We start from the raw sequence: 21,256 nt of genomic DNA, 5'->3' as shown, positions 1-21,256 counted from the left end.
AGTAGCCCCCGCTCGCGGCAACTAGAGAAAGCCCGCGTGCAGCAACAAAGACCCAATGCAGCCAAAAATAAATAAATAAAATAAATACATTTATTAAAAAAATAAATGTTAAAAAAAATTGGGGTGGGCTGAGAAGTGAATAGTTGGTGAAGTGGAAATCTGTGGCTATTGGTAATTCTTTTAAAAAGTTGCACTTAGAAGGGAGAGTGTAGTAGCCAATAGTCTGGGATAATAGGTTGTCATGATTTCCTGTGATATGCTCAATGGGGGAAGAAGGATCTTGCCAGATAGAGGGACCATTTTTAGGTCAACGGTATAGGAATAGTTGAACTCTGACAGAACCCTGTTTACTGAGAACACTGGATTATTTGATATCCTTGTTTTCCAAAGTAACTGTTACCAAATGTGGTGGAGTTTGGGATATGAAGCCTGGTAGACTTGGTTTCAGAATTCTGGTTTGCTCTGTATTCTTGCTTCAGGTCACACAAATTCTTTTTTTTTTTTTTTTTACAAATTCTTATTTAGTGTTGTTGAGCTTCAGTTTCTTCACTTGCATAATGGAGCGAATACTGTCTGCTTCACAGATTTGTTAGGAATAAACGAGAACCTATGTAAATAAAGTACCTGGTACTTAGTAGGCATTCAGCAAACTAATATCTGCCTGTCTTTTTTTTTTCTTGCTTCCCATGGCAGCTGCTGTTTATTGTGTAGTTTCAGCATTGCATGTTTGCTCTTAGCCATAAAGGAATAATTTGCGGGAGTTCTTCCTTCTTGCAACTTATCTTCTGTATAAAATAACTCGAGTTATTTTATAACATAGATTTTTGGGAAAACGGATATATGATTTGCTACTGCAATAATAACTATTAAAAAAAAGAATTTTGCTAAACTTTTTTGGCTTGTGTGCCTTTTTAAAAAAGTGTGTGTGTTTTAAACAAAGCTTACTAATTTAGATATGCCACTTTGGTAACTTCCTGCCAAAGTTAGAGTTTTTATGTTTTCCTTCTGAGACACACCTTAGTATAACTTTATTTTAGTTTCTGGAACCTTGCCATTTGGCATAATTTCAGACTAGACATGATGGATCCACATAAATACTTTTAAGATTTAAAATACACAATACATTTTTTTTTTTATAGGTGGGGTCATGTGAACTCTTAAAAGCCGTTGAGGTCTCAGGTCTGGATTTTATTTGGTTGTTTAAAATTTATTTGTAGTTTTGATTCTTGAATTACTTCTTATGCATATTTTGTACCAAAATGGTGAAATCAAGTCAGTCAGGTTTCTTTTCTACAAGTTCAGTTGCTAAAGCAGTCTCCTTAAAGGATTTAATATCTGCCCCCCAACCACCACCATAAACAGTCTCTAAAGAGGAATTAACTTATGTATATACCTTCCTAGCCAGTGACTATTCTAGAAATTCTGTAAAGGCATTAGAGTTTGCCAGCTTTAGTCAAGAATCAGTATGATAGTAAACGTACACTTTTTATTCTTTGGAATATAGGCCTTCCTGCTGAATGGGAGCAGTTGTCTCTTGCCCAGCTGCTAATAAGGGAGACTTCGTTGGTTAAGGGAAGCTTGTGGATGGTATTGCTGAGACTGGAAGTCTCATTGGTTCAAAGAGAGAAGTAACTTAGTCAGGTGATCTCACCTGAACACAGGACGCTTTGTCTTATAAGCTTAAATAATATCCAGATAAAACGCTACAGGTCAATTTCTTTAAGCTAAAGACTAAATAAACTCTGTAGAAGCTATGTTTCAAAGAGGAACCTTCCCCTGATTCACTCTTATATATATATTTTAAAATTTTATTTTCTTTATTTATTTTTGGCTGCGTTGGGTCTTTGCTGTTGAGCGCGGGCTTTCTCTAGTTGTGGTGAGTGGGGGCTACTCCTCATTATGGTGCGCGGGCTTCTCGCTGTGGTGGCTTCTCTTTGTTGCAGAGCACGGGCTTTAGGTGCGTGGGCTTTAGTAGTTGTAGCTCGCAGGCTCTAGAGCACAGGCTCAGTAGTTGTGGTGCACGGGCTTAGTTGCTCCGCAGCATGTGGGATCTTCCCGAACCAGGGATCGAACCCATGTCTCCTGCATTGGCAGATGGATTCTTAACCACTGCGCCACCAGGGAAGCCCCACTATCTTATATTGTCTTCTGAAATTTTTTGGCTTTGGATAAACCTTTGAAGAAAGATACAGTAGTTAATATTTGATGAAATGTTCCTGTATATCTGTTTATAGATTTTCTTTTAAAAAAATTAATTTATTTGTTTATGGCTGCGTTGGGTCTTCATTGCTGTGCACATGCTTTCCCTAGTTGCGGCGAGCGGGGGCTACTCTTCATCGTGGTTTGCGGGCTTCTCATTGAGGTGGCTTCTCCTGTTGTGGAGCACGGGCTCTAGGCGCGTGAGCTCAGTAGTTGTGGTGCACGGGCTTAGTTGCTCTGCGGCATGTGGGATCTTCCCAGACCAGGGATCGAACCCGTGTGCCCTGCATTGGCAGACGGATTCTTAACCACTGCGCCAGCAGGGAAGTCCCATGTTCATAGATTTTCCAAGTTAAAATAACTTTTTCACTGGAGGAACTTCTTATATCTTGTTTCTTTCCCCAAAGGTATATAGTTTGTAATATATTTTGCTGTTTGTATTTCGGAAATACATAGTGTTTCATTATATGGATTCAGCATAATGCATTTAACCCCATTTTTCGACATTTGAGTCTTGGATATGGAATAACATCATTAGTAAAATCTAGATTAGTTTTTTCTTTTAAAATAATTATTCTGTGATTTCCAAATTTTCTAAAATTAACATGTAATAAATTGGTAAACTCTCAAAAGCCCAGAAAAGAATGTAAGTATTACTACTAATCTTACTGCCGCCCAGAGATGACCTCTTTTTTATTTATTTTTTAATTTTTAATTTTATTTATTTATTTATTTTGCGGTACCCGGGCCTCTCACTGATGTGGCCTCTCCCATTGCGGAGCACAGACTCCGGACGCGCAGGCTCAGCGGCCATGGCTCACGGGCCTAGCCGCTCCGCGGCATGTGGGATCTTCCTGGACCGGGGCACGAAGCTGTGTCCCCTGCAACGGCAGGCGGACTCCCAACCACTGCGCCACCAGGGAAGTCCGATGACCTCTTTTTTAACATTTTGGTTGTATATTTTTCCAGACACTTTTTAAAAAAAAACCTGTGTTCTAAATGGAAATACACTGTCTTCAAATGAGCTAAAGAAGACTGTTAGGAAACTTCTCAAAAGAAATGATAGATCCCTCCCCCACCCCCCGCCCCAAAAAAAAGATCTGCCTAAAGTCCTTGTAGACCAAGCTAGAAGTCTGTATTAACTGAGAATATCCTTCCAATGTTGAAGAAATAAATTTCAGACAGAATTCAACATACAAACCAATACAAGTCATTATTTGTAATCATGTATGTATCCAGCATAACTTTGATACTAACATGGCAAAGACATTTTATATATATATAAACATCCACATATATATATATCCACATTTATATATCCATTCTCTCTTTCTTATGAAAATATTAAGAAAAAATTAGGAATAGAATTTTACCAAACTGAATCTAGTTATCTAAAAGACAATATATTACAGTAAAGTTTGATAAGGTCCCAAAAAAATCAACTGAAATTTTAGAAGCAGTTGATTTTATTGGACATGACTGGAAAATTTTTAAAAATTAATTTTGAAGAAAGAAAATATTTTCCAAATATGCTTATATACATCTATATCATTCAATAAATCTATTTATATTTACATATTTATATTTATTTTAATATTCAATAAATATAAACTGTAGGTATAGTAGACATCAGACTCTGTATTCAATGTTAGGCATCTGTTTTAAACAAGATTCATTTCTTGCCCTCAAGTAGCTTGTAGTTTATTGAAAATATAGTTGAGGCCTAGTGATAATGGTAAGAAAAAGAAAAAAAGAGGGAGAAAACAATAAAAAGCATTTTCTTTAAAGGGAATAGACAATTCCTAAGCAGGTATTGGTGTGAAATAAAGTTAGAGTGATGAGTAAATCATACAGTTTTATGTCTTATGTTCTGTGCTCTCATTTCATGTCATCTGATATGATGCGAAATTATATTTAGGAGTAGAGAGACCACTTACTAATGGCAGTACTTGGATTTAAGAGCCTCATCACATTTGTCAATTAAAAGATAACCTAGCTACAATGTGGCACGTGGACTCGAAAACTCAAGAGGGGCTTCAAGAGTATAAAAAATTATCATGACACTTGTGAAAATTAATCAGAAGAAACTGGGAAATGACTGGAAATTTAAAAGAAGTATGTGGACTGTGAGGGAGAGGAGCAGTAGGAACTCTGATTTATTGCTGGTGGGATTGCAAAGTACTACACCTAGTTTGAAAGACAGTTTGGCAGTTTCTTACAAAACTAAACATACTCTTACACAGGATCTAATAATCATGCTCCTTGGTATTTACCCAAATGTAAAAAACTTATGTCCATACAAAATCCTGCATGTGGATATTTATAGCAGCTTTACTCATAATTGTCAAAATTCAGAATTTTTGGAATTCCAAAATTTTGGAATTTGGAAGCAACAATGATATCCTTCAGGAGATGAATGAATAAACTATGGTACATCCAGACTAAGCAAAAAGTCATGAAAAGATATGGAGGAGCCTTAAATGTATATCACTAAGTGAAAGAAACCAATCTGAAAGGGCTACATACTGTATGACTTCTACTATGTGACATTCCAGAAAAGGCAAAACTATGGACAGTTGTTGCCAGGAGTTAGAGGAGAGAGAAGGATGAATAGGTGGAGCATAGTGGATTTGGGGGGCAACAAAGCTACTCTCTGTAATACTATAATGGTAGATGCATGTCATTCTACGTTTGTCCAAACCCATGGAATGTACTACACCAAGAGTGAACCCTGATGTAAACTATGGACACTGGATGACAATTATTTGTCAATGTAGGTTCATTAAGTGTAACAAATGTACCACTTTGGAGGGATTATTGATAATGTGGGAGGCTGCGCATGTGTGGGGAAAAGAGGTATGTGGGCAATCTTTGTACCTTCCACTTAATTTTGCTGTGAACCTAATACTGCTCTGGAAAAAATAAAGTCTATTTAAATAAAAAATAATAATAATAAAATAGTTAACTAACAAGGAACTACAGTATAGCACAGGGAACGCTGCTCAGTATTTTGTTAATAACTGAAATGGGAAAAGAATTTGCAAAAGAATAGATACATGTATATGTATAACTGAATCACTTAGCTGTACACCTGAAAGTGACACAACATTGTTAATCAGTTATGCTCTGATAGAAAAGAATTTAAAAACAAACAAACAAAAAACCTGTGCTCTAAAAAAAAAACAACAACAAGTTGGGATATTACTTTATGTACTCTTTTTAACATAGTCTCCTACAAAATTACTTTTTTTTTTTTTTTTTCTTTCTCTGTACGCGGGCCTCTCACTGCTGTGGCCTCTCCCGCTGCGGAGCACAGGTTCCCGACACGCAGGCCCAGCGGCCATGGCCCACGGGCCCAGCCGCTCAGCGGCATGCAGGATCCTCCCAGACCGGGGCGCGAACCCACGTGCCCTGCATTGGCAGGCAGACTCTCAACCACTGCATCACCAGGGAAGCCCCTACAAAATTACTTTTAATGGTTATGTGTGTTTCATTGTTTGTATTTGGCATAATCCACTTTACCTCCATTTTTTAATATTTAGGTTATTTGCAGTTTTTGTGCTGTAATTCTGTATACAACATCTTAGTAGAAACTTTGGAAAACTTCTCGGGTCGCCCATCCCAGACTATCTCAGTGTGTTCTGGCCTTTTCTGCCTGCTTCTCTCTCTCTTCCAGTACTTCCTTCTTTAACAATAAGACCAGATCAGGCGGACAAGCTATTCTTCAAACAATTTATTAACTATCAGGCAACGAACATGCTGCCCTTTGTGAATTCAGGGATCAGAGAGAGACATAGACCCATTTTATTTGCCAGAGATAAATAATTCCAATACATCAGTTAAGTGTTGTGATAATTTTATGTATGTATCAGGTCCATGGAAACTCAGAAAGAGAGCATTGGTTGTGAAGGCAGTAGGCAGAGGAGAAAGATCTGGGAATAAGCATTTAATTAAGCTCTCTTAATATGCCAGGTAATATGCTAGGCATATTACTAGGCTCTTAGTTTACAACAAGGAGGTACATGAATTATATTTATTTGCATCCACCATATGAGGAAACTGAGCTTAGATAGGTAGATAATTTGCCCATGCTCACTCAAGTAGTAACTGGGAGAATGCCCAGAGTAAACCCAACTAGGTGTATCTGACTACAAAGCCTCAGCTCCATCTGGGACCCCACCGTGCCACACCAAAGGAAAGATTCCAGGAGGAGCTGAATAGAAAGAAGCTAGAATGGCAAGTAGACCTTAGCTAGGTGGAGGGGGTGGGGTCATTGTTTGGAGCTTGGGAAGAGGTTTGAAACAAGTGAGGGGAGTTGAGAGAGGTGATATGAGGCTTAAGCCAACATTAAGAAAAAATTTGTATATAGTAAAATTCACTCTTTTGGGATACAGTTATGTGAACTTAGACAATTTAGAACTTAGAGTCTTGTAACCACCACACAATCAAGATACAGAACTAGTCTGTTCCCCCCGCCCACCGAAATTCCCTCAGGCTTCTCTTTTTTAGTCAACTCCTCCCACCATTCTCCACCTCTGACAACCATGGGTCTGTTCTTCATCCTATAATGTCATATAAACGGAATGTCATATAATGCCATATAGTAAAAGGAATCATATAATATGTAGCCTTTTGAGCCTGGCCTCTTCACTTAACATAATGCATTTTTAATTAGGTGGTTATTAATGATGTAAACATTACTGTATAATTTTGCTGTAGTTTTTTGCTTATTTCAAAATGTGCTTATATCATCCCCAAGTCCAGCTTCATGTAAACAGCATTTTTTGGGGGGGTTTTTTGGCTGAGAAATGATTAATAGTTATAGCTTCAAATATCAAAGAAGCCCAAAATAGATTCCTGATAAGTGCCCAGGAGAAAGTAAAATAGAAAAAAATCAGCTGTCTCTCCCCACACCCTATTATGTCAGCCATCTCCTTGCCTTTTGCATGTAGAAATCTACATGGAAAGTTTGCTACTGAGTGTGACCTTTGCCAGCATGAAAAAAAAAGGGAACAGCTGTTACCATAAGAGGGTGGAAGGAATTAATGTTGTTCCTGGCCAGTTGGCACTGTGTGCCTTTCTGGGACAGTAACAACAGGTGACCAACTTCTGCTTTTTATTTTTGTTATCGTATAAATAAATAGGCTAACTTGTTTTTTGTGCGGAAATCTCAGGGTCCATATTAAAATAAACTGTCCACGTAATTGTCCTGGATTTTTTTTTAAAGCTGTTTAAGTACATACACAAATTTCTTTTAAGAGTCTTAATGAACTAAGAGACTCCAAGGTTGAGGATATTATAGGTAATTATTGACAGAAAACCACAAAAAGTAAAAACCTTCTTTGGTAAATGTCACTTATATCTAAACTGCACTTTATCCCTTTTGTTCCAACTTAAACAGAAAACCAACAAGATAACTAAGTACTTTTTATAGTAAAACCATGTCAGCCACAGAGAGGTGGCGACTACAAGCCAGTGACCAGAATGTATGTGTTCCTAAAAGCCGAGGGTGCACTGTTCTTTGAACTCTTGCCCCTGGATACTTTGAGTGCCATCTCTGTGAGTCACACCCAAATATATAGCGCTCTTGACCACTGATCCCTCCCATGTGGCTCCATACTCTTCACCTTCTCCCCCTCTACCTTGCACAAACTCATCTTCTTGAGGTACAGCTTTCATCAAGTCCTTTCTTGCTCAGGAGCCAGTGTTGATTTTTCATTTCTTTTTGAAGTATATCCAAATTATTTACCTGGAATTGAAAATCCTTATACTGTAGTTTTGCTTTGCCCATTCATATTTCTCTTATTCCTCATTTCTCTCTACCCTGTTATAGTTGGATCATCCTATTCTTGTTTTTTAAATTGTCTGGCAACAGACTGACCTTGGGTATCAATCTTTAATTCATTACTAATTGTTTCCCATTGCAGGTATTTTGAATATTTTTTTCTACTCTATTCAAACCTCCAGTTATCTCCTGCTCTCCTCATTTTTCAGCAAATGGTACTGTTTCCCACTTCATTTAGAAGGCTTTAGAGTCAGATAAGTGTATGTTTGAATCCTGGATGCATCACTTACTATCAAGGCTGGTATACATCTGAGTCTTCGTTCCCCTGCCCACAGCCCTCCCGTGGACCTCCCCAAGATCCCACAACTAAAAGGCTGAAGCAGAACCCAGCTCCTCCAGCACCAACTGGCATCTGTTCTGAGTGGCCAGTGCTGGTGCAGTACTAGTTGTTAAACATTTTAAATTTCACCCTTATTACATGTATGACTTTAAGTTACTTATCCTCTCTGAGTCATCCTCTCATCTTTAAAATGGGGATAATAATACCAAGGTGACTCTTTGTTCATCAAATATTTGTTGAGGGCCTGCCTTGTTCTAAGCACAGTGTTAAGTGCTTGGGGTATATCAGAGAACAAAACAAACATATTCATGCCTTCTTGGAGCTTGTGTTCTAGTATTCTGAGGATTAAATGAAAATTACTGTTAAATGTTCAGTATGGTACCAGACCCATAGAGGTGCTCACACTGTTTCAGCCCCCTTTCTTCCCTTTTGCCACACTGTTTTCATCAGGGCCAAAGGGCCCAGGGGAGTGTGGGACGGGGAAAGGGTGAAGCCAATACTAATAACTGGATATGACATCCCCAGAGAGTAACCAGGACCTGACTACATTGCATAGCAATACAAATCAAACAGGAAACACTAAAAAAAACCCCAACACTAGCCAGCCCTGCTCTTGATGAGTTGATAGTCTTGGTCGTTTGTGTATGCTTACATTTCCTCTCATCTCCTATGGATCCAGCTCCATCCATTCATCCTCATTCTCAAGTCCTCCTCTCCCACCATCTGCATTTTACCACATCAGCTCACTATCACATCTTTTGCACCATAGACAAGACCAAAAAAAATCATTAACCTTCTTTTGCCGTATTTGTCCTTCAGGGTATAGACGAAGTTCTCCCCCTTCCTTCCTTTTTATCACAAGGCATTTAAAAGTTTCTACCCACTTACTCTCATTCTCTAATTCTTTTCAGTTTTTCTGTTTTCACTCAGAGAGTACTGCAGTCCTTCTATCAGGATTAATCAGTGACCTCTTGTGTGTTCTTTTTCTACTTAGCTTTTTAAGTGGCATCTGCTATTGTTAAGACGATCTGAACCCAGAAGGCTCACGGCCTCATTGACCCGGGGTTTGAATCCTAATTTTGCAACCTAAGTTGCCTTGGGCAGGTTTCTTCATCTTCAAAATGATGTAATAACATTTCCCCTTTAAAGTTATTAAAGACCATCTAGCATACTGTCAGGGAGTTAAGTAAAAAGTGTTACATTTTTGAAAAGTGCCCCCTCATTTTCCCTGACACTGTTCTTTCATGTTCTTTATCCTACTTACCTGGTAGTTCATTGCTTATTAGTTGGCTATGTTGTCTTCCTTTTTTCTTTCTAACATTATGGTTGTTGTCACTTTCTCTGATCTTCATAAAATCTCATGGCTTCAGCTATCCCCTTTATAATTGAAATTTCAGATATTCATCTTTAATCTGCATTCTCTCTTGAGTGTCAGATATGAATGTCTAGCTGTGCTAGACATGAAACATTTGTCAAATGATCAGGACTAAGAATCAGGAAGGAGTCTCTGCATTTGATCTGTAGAGGAAACAAGCTATCTTACCTGGCAGACTTATTAGTTTCACTTAGTTAAGTTGGTAAAATTTTGAATGACTTTCTTTACTTTTGGACATTTAATGATCCTTTATAAAGGAGGGGAAGAAAACTCTTTATGTTCAGAAATAACATACAACTCCTGTCAACTGGCAGGAAGATTTTTCATGTGATTCTGGAAAGATTTGCAACACCTGTTTCCAAAGAAAGCAAGAAAAATATTGCATGTTTTTCTCTCCAAAATGTATTTTGTTCAAACTGAATTGGACAACAAATAAAGAACATTCCTTAAATTTGGAATGAATAGAATTTTCTAAAAACTGCTCAGGTAACACAAAGTAGTAAAGAGCCAAAAAAATTTTATTTACTTTTAACCTTGGACTTCTAAAAGGAGAAAATGAAAGGGTTTGTAGAAGCAAATTTTACGAAAGTAACTGTAGACTTACTTGTTAGACCCAAATATACATGTAGAGAAATGAACAAACATGGTTAAATTTATATATGCTGGGTTTTTTTTTGGAAGGGAGACTATTTCTTACATATGGGTTTTATCCATTACCTTTTTGGTAAAACATAGGCTCCTAGAAGCAGTTCCCTCACTGTTTATTTTTCTTGTAAGTTTTGCTGAGGTTTCTTATTTCTCTTCCACAGTTTGCCTCAAAGTGTACTTACACATTAGGATGGCTCAATCAACCCAAGTGTAGTAGATTAAGATATATGCTAGGTCACACAGAGTAACTCCACCTTCACCCCCAGTCTAACCAACAGAAGGAAATCAGCTGTTTGTCTCTACACAGACCAGCTTAAGCTCATAGAATCATGGATTGAAAAGGGACCTGAGAGATGTCATTCTTCTTTTTCATTTGTAGCTAAGAAACTGAGACCCTGGTGGTTAGTGTCCGTTCCTAAAGGAGAGGTGGTATGATATGAAAAGAAGAGGACCTTTTTGTTAAAATCCTGGCTTCCCTCTTTACCAACTGGGTAATCCTGGTATCTGCCTTAGTACACACCCAAGAGCTGTGTACTCTTGGGTGAGTTGCTTCACATTTGTGAGTTTCTGATAAAATTTAGCTCAGAGATATAGTTAGTGCCGTTTAAAATTTTTAATAATTTGCTGTATTTGTGTTTTGTTTTCTTAAACTTGAGCAAGACTGATTATTTTGTTAACCTATAAAAACTCATTTGGTGGGGCTTCTCTGGTGGCGCAGTGGTTAAGAATCTGCCTGCCGATGCAAGGGACACGGGTTTGAGCCCTGGTCCGGGAAGATCCCACATGCCGTGGAGCAACTAAGCCCGTACACCACAACTACTGAGCCTGTGCTCTAGAGCCTGCAAGCCACAACTACTGAGCCTGAGAGCCACAGCTACTGAAGCCTGCTCACCTTGAGCCCGTGCTCCGCAACAAGAAAAGACACTGCAATGAGAAGCCCGCGCACCACAACAAAGAGTAGCCCCAGCTCGCCGCAGCTAGAGAAAGCCCGCGCGCAGCAGCGAAGACCCAATGCAGCCAAAAATAAATAAAATAAATAAATTTATATTAAAAAAAAACTCATTTGGTTTTATTGATCTGATTTTTTTTTGATCTTTTTTTTTTGATCTGATTTTTTGACCAATTGATCTGATTTTTCCTTTTTCTATTTCATTAATCTCCTATATTCTTTCACTTTCTCGAGCTTTTAAAAGATAAGTTATTGTGTTGAATGTTTCATTAATTTCTAATGTATAAATTTAAGACTACATTTTCACGTGTAGTATTTTAACTTTATACTTTAAATTTTGATTTGTCATATTTTCATTCATATCAAACTATTTTGTGATTTATATCTTAACTTTTCTATGACTTAGTGACTTGGAAGTTTTCAAACATGCAGATTTAGGGGGATATACTCTTTCTTTCCCCTTTGTAGAATTGTTAAAGATAGGCAAATATCTGGCAAACAGTAGGTATTCAACTGATATTGTACTTTTCTTTAAAGAAATAAACTGTGACTCTTGAAATTAGAACAGGAAACATAATATTGCAATAAGTATGTAAGTAATACTAAAAGTGACTTTAGTTCTATGATATAGCCAAATAAGGAGATGAAGTATAAAGAGCAAAGAGGGATGATGGGAAGAGGGTAAAATTGGGAGGAGGGGAAGGAGGAAGGAGAATTAAGAGAAGATGTAGGAATATCATGTTGAATTAATTCTAGCTTCTTTGAGGTCATATTCTACTGGTCACTTAGGTCTGTGGACTTTAGAATATTAATTATTTTTATTATGTTTCACATACTTTTATAGTAGAAGTGTCCATAGATGACCATTTGTGTGTGTGTGTGTGTGTGTGCACGCAGGTTGTGAAACTATATGGCAAAAGTTCATGTGTTTTTGAGGAGAGGGTCCGTAGTTTCATTAGAATCTTAAAGGGGTCTGTGAACCCCAAGAAGTTAAGAACTGCTACTTTAGAGACTTCACTATGTGGGATAACTTGAGAAGCCTACCAGGAAAGAATTCTGTTTTTTCCTGTTCTAACAGTGATGACTACTACCCACTTGAGAGTGAGTGAGTGTTCCTTACAATTCCTTAGGTTAGAAGCAGATGATCAGGCAATGTACTAAGAACAGAATTTAGCTTTTACTGAAGTGAAACTTAAAACTATATTGTATTTTACAAGCATAAGTATTGTGCTGCTTGGAATGAATTACGAAAACCTAAATGCCTTTGATTAGTATTATCTGTATACAGCTAAGCCGAGTGTTCATGGCCTCCATTCAGGGTAGGAATAATTCTGGGAGTAAGAAGAAGCAGTTGGTAGCTGCTCTGCAGTTGGGGTGCTGTAAAGGCGGGCTTTGGGCAGCCAGAGCCAAGGAGGCACTCTGCTGGGTTAGAGATTAAGGGCTTCTTACCCCAGGACAGAAGAATGGGAAGATTTGAGGTTGGTGAGCCAGGTAGGAGAGTACCCCAGACAAACTTGACCAGCCCTCTTCCTTCCCCTTATAGGAAGGTTAGTTGCCTGGAGAGAGAAGCCAATTCAGGGTTCTTAAATTTGAGGGATGCAGCAGGGACAGGTTCTTTAAAGGAAGCAAGCCAAAAGTATTCACATAGGGGAATTTTATTCTGGGCATTGGCTCACAGTTAAATCTATGTTTACTCAAGTACTTCATAATTATTTCCTCTTAAGTTAGGGAATCAAAATTAGTTTTGCTGTGTATTAAGTGTTAACGAAATTTGATGGCTCTCAACCTTAGTTTATTTTTAACCCCCTAAATCTGCATTATCCATTATGAAAGCCTCTAGCCATATGTAGCTATTTAAGATGAAATTAATTAAAATAAAATAAAAAAATTAGTCCTTCATTCTCACTAGCCACATATTAAGTGCTCATTAGTCAAGTGTGACTAGTGGCTGCTGTATTGGACAGCATGTTGTATTGGTTACTTTTGTCATCACAGAAAATTTCATAAGACACTGCCCTAAATGAAATTATTTATTTTCTTTCCTCTCCCCTCCATCAGACTGACGGTTTATATTAATATGTAATCAATTTTGAGGTTTTGTTTAAATCAAAAACTTGAAAGACCCACTAGAGTAATATTCCTTTGCTTATTACATAATTAAAAAGACAGTGCCACCCTTTTAGAATGATCTGCCTGAGTACCATTATTTTATAAGATGTTTCAAGAAGTGGTGACTAAAATAAGTATATTCATTATGGCTTGTATTTGATTACCCCTGCTAAACTGATGACTTTCTGCTAAACTGATGACCCTCTAGATTATTTCTACTGCCTATAAGATAAGCATGTTTTGTAACAAAATTTCTAATGTCAAAAAACCTTAGACCTTGGAAATTTTTTTAGTACACTTTTTAGGAGATATAAAACTTGTAGCTATTATGATCTACCTACTTCATATGTGGTAAATCATTGTAGTTCTCAAAAGTTTCAAGAGAGGAAAACCCCCAAAAGTAATAATTTCACTGTAGGCCTACCTCTCTGAGAGCTTATCAATCAGGCTTAAAAGCCAAAGGATAATTTCTATTACTTTGTTACTATTACTTCGTTTTTTGTTTTAAACAGAATAGAAAAGTGGGCCTTTTCCTTTGCCCTGGTTTCAAACAATCTCTTTACCATAGATGGGACTTTTTCAGTTAAGTTGCATGTATAACAATTTCAGGAAACACAGTGAGAAAGGTTTCATTGTGATAAAGTGTTTTTTAAAATTCAAAATTAATGATCATGATCTTTTGTTTTATTATGAAATATTCAAACATGGAAGTACATACAGTGGAAAATTAGTTTTCTACCTGATTTGTATTAATACCATCTGGAAATAACTACTTGAAAGTTGGTTATATATTCTAGGCTTTCCAATGTATATTTAGACATAAATGCAAGTAATTTGTTTTATATAAATTAAGCTATACTAAATATAATGTTTTTACAGATTAGTTTGCCTACTAAACAATATATACATATACATATTTTTCTATATATATGATTCATACTCATGCTATTGATTAGGTTTAAAATTTTTTTCCCCAGATTTTATGGTAGGATATCTAAAGCATAAATATGTTTTTTATGAAGATAATATACAGTTGTAGTGTATGTGCAGCTGCTTTAGCGTGATAGTGACCTATATGTGCTCAATACATGTTAATTTCTGTTCTTCTTTTTGGACATATATGAGAAAGGCCATGGAAGATGATTAACTTTTTTTCACTATAAAGCAAACCTTTCTCTTAATCATATTTGTGTTTTGTGATTCAGGTTTGTAAATTACTACAAGACTAGCAGGGTTGCTATTTAAGAGTCTTGTAAGCTAGGCTGCCTCAACTATTTTAGGTGCTTCTGGTAAGAGCAGATATTTCCTAGTGAGTAAGAGACCACATTATGATTTATCCTTTTAACTGAGAGGACACAGTATAGTATGTACTGTAAAGTTGTACAATATATGAAAACGTTTTACATGGGAATCTTGGAACAAAGTCCTTTGCTAACTTTGAAGATTTATAGAATGGATGCTGAGATTGGGAATTCAACACTTCTCTTATGGAGTAGGATATGTTATTGTGTGCTTTGTGATAAAATTTCAGGTCTGATTGTTTCTGTGGGTTCTAGAGAAGAGATTAGGAAAAGATGGATCTAGAGCTGATTGTTAATTATTTGTAAAGTCCTATTTTGAAGTATTATTGCTTTATACTCCTCATTTCATCTGGAAATCTGATCCTTCTGCTTTCCTGCGGGAATTTGTGGACCTCTGTTTTGGGTGGATCAGTAAAGAAGATTGAACTGGGGCCCCAACTCCTTTTTTCATTGAGAAAAGAGTAAGGGGTGCTGCTGAGAGAAGTGCTTCTGCAATAAGCCATGTCTTAAGCTTTGCTTTGGAGATAATGCTGGACTGTACAAAAATTGCCTTCAGGATTCCAGGAATTTGTGAATCGTAAATTTCTTTTAGCAATTAACGTGGGTATATCAGTCTTTTTATCTTTATTTGTTAGCACTTCGTGTTCCCGGTGGAAAACAAGCTTGAGAAATAATTGTTAGAATATAGAATTGGAAGTGCTTCCCTAGCATGTTCTTGGACTTAAGATCATTAACCAGTTTTGTTTGTTTGTTTTTTGTTCTTTTCTTGGTTTATTTGTTTTAACTTGGGTCTTGTGGAGAGAAAAATAACTTAAAACTTTTCAGGACCTAAGTTTATAGTTATACAAAATTATTATTATGTGCCTCAGAGGCTTTTGCATGCTTGTTTATTCATTGGTTCATTTATTCATTCAACATATATTCCTTGAAGTGCTTACTATAGGCAGGATTGTGGAGGGAAGTCTATCAGATAGTAATCTACTCAGGGTAAAGGACAAATGGAAAATGTATTTTGTAGAGAGTCCAAAGGCTGAAGATAGGGGTGGTGTGTGTGTGTGTGTGTGTGTGTGTGTGTGTGTGTGTGTGTGTGTGTGTGTGTGTGTGTGTGTGTGTGTGTGTGTGTGTGTGTGTGTGTGTGTGTGTGTGTGTGTGTCTGCCTGCGTGTGTGTGTGTATTTAAGAGAGAGTTAGACACACATCCATATATACATATACAGAGACATGGTCTGTAGTTCTGTGGGAAAAATCTAAACATTTTTAAAACTGTCTCCTCTTATTCCCACTGTTATTTCTTTATTTCAAGCCCTCAACATCTCTCATATACACTAGTATTTCTTGCCTCTGGACTTCCCTCTATTCTTTTTTTTTTTTTTTTTTTTTTTGCGGTACGCGGGCCTCTCACCGCTGTGGCCTCTTCCGTTGCGGAACACAGGCTCCGGACGCGCAGGCTCAGCGACCATGGCTCACGGGCCCAGCCACTCCGCGGCATGTGGGATCTTCCCGGACCGGGGCACGAACCTGTGTCCCCTGCATCGGCAGGCGGACTCTCAACCACTGCGCCACCAGGGAAGCCCTCCCTCTATTCTAACTTCACACTTCTCTATCCTTTATACAGTTTTTCCCAGAGTCTTTTCCCCCACTAAGGCACAGATTGGGTTGTGTGTCTCCTGTTACCCACAGAATAGAGTCCAAACTTCTTAATATATAGTCTGAATATAGATTCTGTAAATAGTCCCTTTATTAAACTCTCCTGAGTTATCTGCATTTAGTTACTGGACTCTATTTCATGCTGAGACCCTGACTGGTCTTACCTTCTGCCTCCCGGTTCTAGATAGCTTTTTCCCTGTGTGGACCTGCTCTCATCATTGTCTACCTTGTCCTCAGTACTAAGAGGCTCACTTTGCCCTTTGGCTTCTAGATGGGTTTGAAGAATGGGAAGCACTGGAAGGAGAGTGGGGTTTCTTCTCCTGGAGTCCTCCTGCCAACTCCTCTGTCGTGTTGGCTCTCCCAGAGGTCATAGCTCTTTGAACCTTCTAGGTCTAGGAGTGGTTGCAGCTTCAGAAGGTTGTACTATCTCTTGACTTTGCCCTCACCATAACTTGTAAATAGTCCCTTATTAAGCTCTTCTTAAGTTCCCCAGTTTGAGGATGCTGTTTCCTGCTGGGATCCTGACTGCTACATTGTCTAAGTCATCTAAGCTTCAGTTCTGTTTGCAGTTACAGCTGTGTTATTTTCCAGTAGTGCTTATCTCTCTCTTATTAAAAATTTTGTGGTGAGGTCTTTTTCATTCCTTTCCTTTTTTTAGTGTTTTTAGTCCTTCCCTTTTTTTTTTCTTTTTCCTTTCCTGGCACTGTGTCTGCCGTGTCATAGAAATTGAAATGTCTGAGTGAATAATGAGAGGAGATTTTCAAGAAGATGGACACTTGAATTTCCCTGTGGTATAGCGTAATATTTATTTAGATGTCTGAAATTGAGAAAATAGGGAAAGGTGTAGTGGGTACTGAAGTCAGTATAGTTACTTTAATAATGTCTAGATTTATATTTCATTCTTTTCAAAACATAAACTTAGGACTTGTTTTTCTTTACCTTTGCTTCTATATATTAGAAATTAACATTGGTTCTCTTTAAAATGCATTTTAGATTTATTCCATTGGAATATTTTGTAACAACCTGTCTTTAAGGAACTATGTACTATATATAAAATGGGAGATATTTCAATTATTACTTAATTGGAGAAGAATATAGGAAATATATATATGTATATATATATATATATGTATCTATCTCCACGTATTCATTTATCTACTTCAATATAACTTAGAGAAGTTGTGGTAAGAGCAGACATACAGTAGTTAACAAATGTGTTTATTAGCAGCATTGAACTTTTAAAAGTGACTTCTCTTAAGGGAATTTCAATTAAGAGAAAAATACCCTAGAATTATGATTAGTGTCAAAAATAGTTTCTATATCCTTTATATATTAAGGAAAGAATATTCGTGTTCTGTGAAAGAGTTTGTTTTGAGAAGAATCTTCCTATAATACTAACTTTGACACAGAACTCTCTATTATTACCCTAAAAAATTACCACTGAAAATAATTTCTGTGTAGATAGAGAATATTTCATTGCTTTTTAGAGTAGAGGTGTCTGTTTACTCTGTGGGGATGGCTCTGCCTGTGTGTGTGTGTGTGTGTGTGTGTGTGTGTGTGTGTGTGTGTGTGTCTTATTCTGCTTGGGCTGCCATAACAAAATACCAAAAACTAGGTGGCTTAACAACAGAATTTGTTTTCTCAGAGTCCTAAAGGCTGGGATTCTGAGATCAGGGTGCCAGCATGGTCAGGTTCTTTTGAGGGGTCTCTTCCTGGCTTGCAGATGGCCACATTCTTGTTGTATCCTCACATGGCCTTTCCTTGGATGCGTGCGTGTGGAAAGAGATCTCTCTCTCTCTCTTCCTTTTCTCATAAGACCACCAATCTTATTGAATTAGGACCCTACCTTTATGACCTCATTTAGCTTAATTACCTCCTAAAAGTCCTATCTCCAATTATAGTAAAATTGGGGGTTAGAACTTCAATGTAAGAATTTGGGGGGACAGACACAGTTCAGCCCATAGTAGTGTGCGTGTGTATGTGTGCGTGTGTATATATAAATCACATGAGTAATAGAGGAAATCATTGTGATATATTTAACTTGAAGAAGGAGATTCATGCTTAGGCAGTGACAACCCAATATTGAAGCTCATTATTGAAGTTTCTTCATAAAGCTGTGGTGTTAGTGGAGGTGGTGTAAGATATTCTCTCACAGAGTGTATATGACACCTTTTTTCCTCAGACCTCATTGTCTTTACTCTGTTCTCACTCTTCTTTTTTTTTTTGGCGGTACATGGGCCTCTCACTGTTGTGGCCTCTCCTGTTGCGGAGCACAGGCTCTGGATGCGCAGGCTCAGTGGCCATGGCTCACGGGTCCAGCCGCTCCGCGGCATGTGGGATCTTCCTGAACCGGGGCAAGAGCCCGTGTCCCCTGCATCGGCAGGCGGACTCTCAACCACTGCACCACCAGGGAAGCCCTGTTCTCACTCTTCTTGATGTCTTAGCATTGACGTCCTACATTTAACCTAGTACAGACTTGATACTCTAAGCTACTTTCATTGGCTTTTTGTATAACAACATTGTCTTACTTCTCTATTGTTCATTCTTGTGTTTAAAGAATGGTTAATATGTTCTGCTGAATGAGAGAGACACAGCCCCTGCCCTCTAGAGCATGTAATCATCTCCTCTCCCTCTCTCTCCTGCAATCTCTTTTCATGATTTCACTATGGATATTAGTCCTTACCTGACTGTTTTTATTGATCTCTGTTAGTCTTGACTTTAGGCTTTCTCTAAGACTGTTTCATTCTCCTGGCTTCTTACCACCTCCAGTGCCAACAATCTGCAAATCTGTCTCTACTTCTTATCTTCATCCTGCATTATATTCCTTTCGCCGTTTAGTGAATTTTTACTGAGAGCCAACTGTGTGCCTGGTCCGAAGGATACAAGAATGTTATGGTCTTTGTCCTCAAGTTGCTGACAAAATGCAAAAAGCAGTTTAAGATACTATGTAATGGATGTGTGTCCAAGGTGCCATGGGGCAGATAAGTAGGGAGTGCCTTACTTATCAGGGAAAGGGAAACAAGGGGACAGGTATCCCAAACAGAAGGCTGAACATATATGTAGGTACCTAAGGTTTTGAAAACATAGTATGTTCAGGCAACAGCAAATGGTTCAGTGTGATTGGAGCCGTAAGCTACATGGGGAAGAGTGAAAGATGAGGCTGAGCATTTAAGGTGTCAGATTACCCCAAAGGCAATATTTTCAATACTCAACTAATTTTCTTTCATCATAAACCAGGTGCCTGTCCCAACTTCACATTTTTGTCAATGGTACCATCATTCTCCCTATTCCCAAAGTTTGAAGTGTCATCTTCAGGTCTGCCTCAACAATTGTGACCAGTCCTCAAATTGAGTCATTTCCATATTCAAAACACTCTTTCATGTGTCCTTTTCTGTTTTCCCTGTCAACATACTGCTTAACACTTAATTAGTAGATTATTTCAAAGCTGTGTTAAATGCTCCCCTTTCTAATTTTTTTTAAAGTTAATTTTTAAAAACCCCTTATTTTACTGTGTTACCCTGAGCAAAAGAGGACAGTGATATTTTATTTATTCCTACAGGATAAGTCCTTTCTTAGGCCAGTATTTTAAAAACATAATTCTTTTTGTTAAACCCCAAAATCTCAGGTTCTCTTCCTCCCATTAAAAACCACACAGTTGTGGAATTAAGAGTAATCTGCAGAAAAGAAGATTTTGTTTCATTAACGTTGAGTTTTTATTATGAACATAACATGTATTTTATACTGAATAAGCTTTTTCAAAGGAAGGTACCCCTCACCCAAATCATCTTCCTTGTCACAATTCTGTTAATTTAGCAAATCACTTGCCTCCATGGGAGACATCATATATACACTGACTCTAGGAACAGATAGCCTGTGTTGTAATCCTGGTTCCACTACTTACTAGTTCCAGCAGGGTTCCTCATTTCTTAAAGCCTCATAATAATTTTATGTGAAAAAAGGGGGAAGTGATGTTACCTACTTCACAAGGTTGAGGTAAGGATTGAGTTAATCTGTGTAGCCTAGTGCTTGGCATGTGTGAGCATGCAGTACATGTTCGCTATAAAATGTTATGTACCTTGAAAACTTCTTGCTCATTCTCTCTGTACTCTTGTTGGTGTGACCTCATGCTTCTCTTGCATCCCTCTACCACTAAATGCTCTCCTTGAGGCCCTGCCTACTGCCTATGATTTACCTGCTGCTTCAAGTTCAGCTCAGTTGCCTGTTCCTTAATAGTCTTTTTAAAAAAATGAATTAATGTATTTATTTGTTTTTGGCTATGTTGGGTCTTTGTTGCTGCATGTGGGCTTTCTCTAGCTGTGGCGGGCAGGGGCTACTCTTCGCTGTGGTGCGCGGGCTTCTCATTGTGGTGGCTTCTCTTGTTGCAGAGCACAGGCTCTAGGCACGCGGACTTCAGTAGTTGTGGCATGTGGGCTCAGTAGTTGTGGCTCGTGGGCTCAGTAGTTGTGGCTTGTGGGCTCTAGAGCGCAGGCTCAGTAGTTGTGGCGCACGGGCTTAGCTGCTCCTCGGCATGTGGGATCTTCCTGGACCAGGGCTCGAACCCGTGTCCCCTGCTTTGGCAGGCGGATTCTTAACCACTGTGCCACCAGGGAAGCCCTAATAGTCTTTTCTAACTACTCCAGTTCACGTTGACCTCTGAATTCCTATAGGGCCTTTTATATCATTTTAGAAATTAGTCATATTTTCTCTTTTATGGTATTCCTTTTAACATTTACATACAGTAAAATGTACTTTGTTTTTGGTACAGTTCTGTGAGTTTTGACAAATACTTAGAGTTGTGGAATTACCATCACAATCAAGATATAGAACAATTTCATCATCCCTCAAAAATCTGTCTTAGTATTATTCCTTTTGAAACTGCTTCCTGAGTATGCCTTCTGTTGCTA

At 38.0% G+C, this 21,256-nt stretch overlaps 1 protein-coding gene across 2 annotated transcripts in view; it reads left to right on the top strand.

Moving 5' to 3' along the window:
- Positions 1-21,256, top strand: part of PLPP1 (phospholipid phosphatase 1) — a 120,511-nt gene that overhangs the window by 15,148 nt on the left and 84,107 nt on the right. The gene's annotated exons all lie outside the window — the stretch shown is intronic.

This window comes from Grampus griseus (assembly GCF_964374135.1).
Source record: "Grampus griseus genome assembly, chromosome: 3".
Taxonomy (NCBI): Eukaryota; Metazoa; Chordata; class Mammalia; order Artiodactyla; family Delphinidae; genus Grampus; species Grampus griseus.
This window is presented reverse-complemented; position numbering and strand designations above follow the sequence as displayed.